This window comes from Rhinoderma darwinii, unplaced genomic scaffold (genome assembly GCF_050947455.1).
Source record: "Rhinoderma darwinii isolate aRhiDar2 unplaced genomic scaffold, aRhiDar2.hap1 Scaffold_4030, whole genome shotgun sequence".
Lineage (NCBI taxonomy): Eukaryota > Metazoa > Chordata > Amphibia > Anura > Rhinodermatidae > Rhinoderma > Rhinoderma darwinii.
Window position 1 is genome coordinate 75589 of NW_027463621.1, and position 7025 is coordinate 82613.

The following is a 7025-nucleotide window of genomic DNA, read 5'->3' on the forward strand; positions in this document are numbered from 1 at the left end:
TCCTACAACCTCCATCCTTGCACAGTTTGTTATTCTTCTAGGTAACATAGTAACAAATCCAAATTGCTGCTCTCTTTGTAGGCAAGCAAGGCTTTGTTGCAACTGCAATTCTTACTTCTTCTTGAAATGTAGGGACGACAGTACATTCCATCACATCCATCTAGTGTACACAGGTAGGTCCATTGTGGCGGGCAGGCGAGCGGGCGGGCTGCTTTATTGGCTGTTTGCTGTTCCCCTACTCCACTCCACTATTTGACTGTTGTGCTGCATCAATCAATCAATCAATCAATCAATCAATCAATCAATCAATCAATCAATCAATCAATCAGTGGCTGGCTCAGGTGCAGCTCTTTAACTTACCTAAAAGGGAGGGCGGAGAGAAGACAAGGAAGGTGAATGAGGTGTTCCAATGTGAAATGCCGGAAACACAGAAACACAGACGACACACAACAAGAGGTGGCAATCTATTCATTAATTGCATTTAATCAATGAGCTCATTATCACTCATGCATTGTCCAACAGGTGTTGAAATAATGGGATTAAAAGGGGAGATCCCTTCAGAAAGACAGAAACAATAGCAAAGACAAAAAACACTTTTGGAATCTGCTTTTAGTCAACACATAAGGAAAGGGTGCACCGGTCCTGGAAATACTGCAATACCAGGTCAATGCGTGGAGTGGACAGAGCAAGCTCTATTTCCATCTCCCTGTTCTAAAAATCCATTTAATATATGGTCCCCATATAGGGGACGTATCAGATATTAAACTGATAAGAACAGATACTACACTTGATCTTAGCCAAAAGGCCGAGAAGCGATAACCCGAACGGGCCGCGCGTTGCCCGAGCCTGCCCGATACTGCTGTTCAGCCCTTGCAGCGATTCAGCCTACTTCTAGGCAATTCCATGGGGCCCTGCAGGCTCACACACTCACAGCTACACGGGAGGTGAATAAAGGCCGGAGAGGAAGCCAGACAGGATTTGCTTCTTTTGCTTGCACCACAATGCAGTGCTGAAAGAGGAGGAATCTACATAAAAACGCCTTCCTGGCAACGCCCAAATGCCCTGCTGCCATGCAGATAAACACTGGCAGCGGCAGCAAGTGCATGCCCACAGCCACCCCTTGTTCCTTCACACCTTGTATCAGCTGTAATCCAGTCCAGTCCAGTGCTGCCTGCTGAGCAGCACTGACCAACACTGCCTGGGCCCAGGCTTTTATCTCTGAGGCCCCATTATGATGTCAGAAAGCTGGCTCTGGAATCCTGAGGGCTCCACTATGACACGTGCAAAGTTCCGTCTGAACTTTATATAAGACGGTGAGGCTCAGTCAGTCACTCAGTGTTGCCTGAGAGGGCAACACTGCAACAGCCGGCCGCCAGGCTGTCTTTTTTTTGCACAGCTAGTTGCCTCCAGGAGGCCACAGGAGGGAGACAAGGGACTGCAAAATGGAAAATAGGCATCCACCAACTTTACAGACAACTTCTCCTTGCTCCTACAACCTCCATCCTTGCACAGTTTGTTATTCTTCTAGGTAACATAGTAACAAATCCAAATTGCTGCTCTCTTTGTAGGCAAGCAAGGCTTTGTTGCAACTGCAATTCTTACTTCTTCTTGAAATGTAGGGACGACAGTACATTCCATCACATCCATCTAGTGTACACAGGTAGGTCCATTGTGGCGGGCAGGCGAGCGGGCGGGCTGCTTTATTGGCTGTTTGCTGTTCCCCTACTCCACTCCACTATTTGACTGTTGTGCTGCATCAATCAATCAATCAATCAATCAATCAATCAATCAATCAATCAATCAATCAATCAATCAGTGGCTGGCTCAGGTGCAGCTCTTTAACTTACCTAAAAGGGAGGGCGGAGAGAAGACAAGGAAGGTGAATGAGGTGTTCCAATGTGAAATGCCGGAAACACAGAAACACAGACGACACACAACAAGAGGTGGCAATCTATTCATTAATTGCATTTAATCAATGAGCTCATTATCACTCATGCATTGTCCAACAGGTGTTGAAATAATGGGATTAAAAGGGGAGATCCCTTCAGAAAGACAGAAACAATAGCAAAGACAAAAAACACTTTTGGAATCTGCTTTTAGTCAACACATAAGGAAAGGGTGCACCGGTCCTGGAAATACTGCAATACCAGGTCAATGCGTGGAGTGGACAGAGCAAGCTCTATTTCCATCTCCCTGTTCTAAAAATCCATTTAATATATGGTCCCCAGATAGGGGACGTATCAGATATTAAACTGATAAGAACAGATACTACACTTGATCTTAGCCAAAAGGCCGAGAAGCGATAACCCGAACGGGCCGCGCGTTGCCCGAGCCTGCCCGATACTGCTGTTCAGCCCTTGCAGCGATTCAGCCTACTTCTAGGCAATTCCATGGGGCCCTGCAGGCTCACACACTCACAGCTACACGGGAGGTGAATAAAGGCCGGAGAGGAAGCCAGACAGGATTTGCTTCTTTTGCTTGCACCACAATGCAGTGCTGAAAGAGGAGGAATCTACATAAAAACGCCTTCCTGGCAACGCCCAAATGCCCTGCTGCCATGCAGATAAACACTGGCAGCGGCAGCAAGTGCATGCCCACAGCCACCCCTTGTTCCTTCACACCTTGTATCAGCTGTAATCCAGTCCAGTCCAGTGCCCAGTCCAGTGCTGCCTGCTGAGCAGCACTGACCAACACTGCCTGGGCCCAGGCTTTTATCTCTGAGGCCCCATTATGATGTCAGAAAGCTGGCTCTGGAATCCTGAGGGCTCCACTATGACACGTGCAAAGTTCCGTCTGAACTTTATATAAGACGGTGAGGCTCAGTCAGTCACTCAGTGTTGCCTGAGAGGGCAACACTGCAACAGCCGGCCGCCAGGCTGTCTTTTTTTTGCACAGCTAGTTGCCTCCAGGAGGCCACAAGAGGGAGACAAGGGACTGCAAAATGGAAAATAGGCATCCACCAACTTTACAGACAACTTCTCCTTGCTCCTACAACCTCCATCCTTGCACAGTTTGTTATTCTTCTAGGTAACATAGTAACAAATCCAAATTGCTGCTCTCTTTGTAGGCAAGCAAGGCTTTGTTGCAACTGCAATTCTTACTTCTTCTTGAAATGTAGGGACGACAGTACATTCCATCACATCCATCTAGTGTACACAGGTAGGTCCATTGTGGCGGGCAGGCGAGCGGGCGGGCTGCTTTATTGGCTGTTTGCTGTTCCCCTACTCCACTCCACTATTTGACTGTTGTGCTGCATCAATCAATCAATCAATCAATCAATCAATCAATCAATCAATCAATCAATCAATCAATCAATCAGTGGCTGGCTCAGGTGCAGCTCTTTAACTTACCTAAAAGGGAGGGCGGAGAGAAGACAAGGAAGGTGAATGAGGTGTTCCAATGTGAAATGCCGGAAACACAGAAACACAGACGACACACAACAAGAGGTGGCAATCTATTCATTAATTGCATTTAATCAATGAGCTCATTATCACTCATGCATTGTCCAACAGGTGTTGAAATAATGGGATTAAAAGGGGAGATCCCTTCAGAAAGACAGAAACAATAGCAAAGACAAAAAACACTTTTGGAATCTGCTTTTAGTCAACACATAAGGAAAGGGTGCACCGGTCCTGGAAATACTGCAATACCAGGTCAATGCGTGGAGTGGACAGAGCAAGCTCTATTTCCATCTCCCTGTTCTAAAAATCCATTTAATATATGGTCCCCAGATAGGGGACGTATCAGATATTAAACTGATAAGAACAGATACTACACTTGATCTTAGCCAAAAGGCCGAGAAGCGATAACCCGAACGGGCCGTGCGTTGCCCGAGCCTGCCCGATACTGCTGTTCAGCCCTTGCAGCGATTCAGCCTACTTCTAGGCAATTCCATGGGGCCCTGCAGGCTCACACACTCACAGCTACACGGGAGGTGAATAAAGGCCGGAGAGGAAGCCAGACAGGATTTGCTTCTTTTGCTTGCACCACAATGCAGTGCTGAAAGAGGAGGAATCTACATAAAAACGCCTTCCTGGCAACGCCCAAATGCCCTGCTGCCATGCAGATAAACACTGGCAGCGGCAGCAAGTGCATGCCCACAGCCACCCCTTGTTCCTTCACACCTTGTATCAGCTGTAATCCAGTCCAGTCCAGTGCTGCCTGCTGAGCAGCACTGACCAACACTGCCTGGGCCCAGGCTTTTATCTCTGAGGCCCCATTATGATGTCAGAAAGCTGGCTCTGGAATCCTGAGGGCTCCACTATGACACGTGCAAAGTTCCGTCTGAACTTTATATAAGACGGTGAGGCTCAGTCAGTCACTCAGTGTTGCCTGAGAGGGCAACACTGCAACAGCCGGCCGCCAGGCTGTCTTTTTTTTGCACAGCTAGTTGCCTCCAGGAGGCCACAAGAGGGAGACAAGGGACTGCAAAATGGAAAATAGGCATCCACCAACTTTACAGACAACTTCTCCTTGCTCCTACAACCTCCATCCTTGCACAGTTTGTTATTCTTCTAGGTAACATAGTAACAAATCCAAATTGCTGCTCTCTTTGTAGGCAAGCAAGGCTTTGTTGCAACTGCAATTCTTACTTCTTCTTATAATGTAGGGACGACAGTACATTCCATCACATCCATCTAGTGTACACAGGTAGGTCCATTGTGGCGGGCAGGCGAGCGGGCGGGCTGCTTTATTGGCTGTTTGCTGTTCCCCTACTCCACTCCACTATTTGACTGTTGTGCTGCATCAATCAATCAATCAATCAATCAATCAATCAATCAATCAATCAATCAGTGGCTGGCTCAGGTGCAGCTCTTTAACTTACCTAAAAGGGAGGGCGGAGAGAAGACAAGGAAGGTGAATGAGGTGTTCCAATGTGAAATGCCGGAAACACAGAAACACAGACGACACACAACAAGAGGTGGCAATCTATTCATTAATTGCATTTAATCAATGAGCTCATTATCACTCATGCATTGTCCAACAGGTGTTGAAATAATGGGATTAAAAGGGGAGATCCCTTCAGAAAGACAGAAACAATAGCAAAGACAAAAAACACTTTTGGAATCTGCTTTTAGTCAACACATAAGGAAAGGGTGCACCGGTCCTGGAAATACTGCAATACCAGGTCAATGCGTGGAGTGGACAGAGCAAGCTCTATTTCCATCTCCCTGTTCTAAAAATCCATTTAATATATGGTCCCCAGATAGGGGACGTATCAGATATTAAACTGATAAGAACAGATACTACACTTGATCTTAGCCAAAAGGCCGAGAAGCGATAACCCGAACGGGCCGCGCGTTGCCCGAGCCTGCCCGATACTGCTGTTCAGCCCTTGCAGCGATTCAGCCTACTTCTAGGCAATTCCATGGGGCCCTGCAGGCTCACACACTCACAGCTACACGGGAGGTGAATAAAGGCCGGAGAGGAAGCCAGACAGGATTTGCTTCTTTTGCTTGCACCACAATGCAGTGCTGAAAGAGGAGGAATCTACATAAAAACGCCTTCCTGGCAACGCCCAAATGCCCTGCTGCCATGCAGATAAACACTGGCAGCGGCAGCAAGTGCATGCCCACAGCCACCCCTTGTTCCTTCACACCTTGTATCAGCTGTAATCCAGTCCAGTCCAGTGCTGCCTGCTGAGCAGCACTGACCAACACTGCCTGGGCCCAGGCTTTTATCTCTGAGGCCCCATTATGATGTCAGAAAGCTGGCTCTGGAATCCTGAGGGCTCCACTATGACACGTGCAAAGTTCCGTCTGAACTTTATATAAGACGGTGAGGCTCAGTCAGTCACTCAGTGTTGCCTGAGAGGGCAACACTGCAACAGCCGGCCGCCAGGCTGTCTTTTTTTTGCACAGCTAGTTGCCTCCAGGAGGCCACAAGAGGGAGACAAGGGACTGCAAAATGGAAAATAGGCATCCACCAACTTTACAGACAACTTCTCCTTGCTCCTACAACCTCCATCCTTGCACAGTTTGTTATTCTTCTAGGTAACATAGTAACAAATCCAAATTGCTGCTCTCTTTGTAGGCAAGCAAGGCTTTGTTGCAACTGCAATTCTTACTTCTTCTTGAAATGTAGGGACGACAGTACATTCCATCACATCCATCTAGTGTACACAGGTAGGTCCATTGTGGCGGGCAGGCGAGCGGGCGGGCTGCTTTATTGGCTGTTTGCTGTTCCCCTACTCCACTCCACTATTTGACTGTTGTGCTGCATCAATCAATCAATCAATCAATCAATCAATCAATCAATCAGTGGCTGGCTCAGGTGCAGCTCTTTAACTTACCTAAAAGGGAGGGCGGAGAGAAGACAAGGAAGGTGAATGAGGTGTTCCAATGTGAAATGCCGGAAACACAGAAACACAGACGACACACAACAAGAGGTGGCAATCTATTCATTAATTGCATTTAATCAATGAGCTCATTATCACTCATGCATTGTCCAACAGGTGTTGAAATAATGGGATTAAAAGGGGAGATCCCTTCAGAAAGACAGAAACAATAGCAAAGACAAAAAACACTTTTGGAATCTGCTTTTAGTCAACACATAAGGAAAGGGTGCACCGGTCCTGGAAATACTGCAATACCAGGTCAATGCGTGGAGTGGACAGAGCAAGCTCTATTTCCATCTCCCTGTTCTAAAAATCCATTTAATATATGGTCCCCAGATAGGGGACGTATCAGATATTAAACTGATAAGAACAGATACTACACTTGATCTTAGCCAAAAGGCCGAGAAGCGATAACCCGAACGGGCCGCGCGTTGCCCGAGCCTGCCCGATACTGCTGTTCAGCCCTTGCAGCGATTCAGCCTACTTCTAGGCAATTCCATGGGGCCCTGCAGGCTCACACACTCACAGCTACACGGGAGGTGAATAAAGGCCGGAGAGGAAGCCAGACAGGATTTGCTTCTTTTGCTTGCACCACAATGCAGTGCTGAAAGAGGAGGAATCTACATAAAAACGCCTTCCTGGCAACGCCCAAATGCCCTGCTGCCATGCAGATAAACACTGGCAGCGG

General features: G+C 47.5%; 5 non-coding genes across 5 annotated transcripts; all 5 read right to left on the bottom strand.

The window, feature by feature from the left end:
• Positions 1-626: 626 nt before the first annotated feature.
• Positions 627-817, bottom strand: LOC142709060 (U2 spliceosomal RNA). Its single transcript, XR_012868967.1, has one exon. It is a non-coding gene; the product is annotated as a U2 spliceosomal RNA (small nuclear RNA).
• A 1296-nt stretch (positions 818-2113) lies between these two features.
• On the bottom strand, positions 2114-2304 carry LOC142709055 (U2 spliceosomal RNA). The gene has a single exon (XR_012868962.1). It is a non-coding gene; the product is annotated as a U2 spliceosomal RNA (small nuclear RNA).
• A 1312-nt stretch (positions 2305-3616) lies between these two features.
• Positions 3617-3807, bottom strand: LOC142709056 (U2 spliceosomal RNA). The gene has a single exon (XR_012868963.1). It is a non-coding gene; the product is annotated as a U2 spliceosomal RNA (small nuclear RNA).
• A 1284-nt stretch (positions 3808-5091) lies between these two features.
• On the bottom strand, positions 5092-5282 carry LOC142709058 (U2 spliceosomal RNA). The gene has a single exon (XR_012868965.1). It is a non-coding gene; the product is annotated as a U2 spliceosomal RNA (small nuclear RNA).
• Positions 5283-6558: 1276 nt separating this feature from the next.
• LOC142709059 (U2 spliceosomal RNA) lies at positions 6559-6749 on the bottom strand. Its single transcript, XR_012868966.1, has one exon. It is a non-coding gene; the product is annotated as a U2 spliceosomal RNA (small nuclear RNA).
• Positions 6750-7025: the final 276 nt, after the last annotated feature.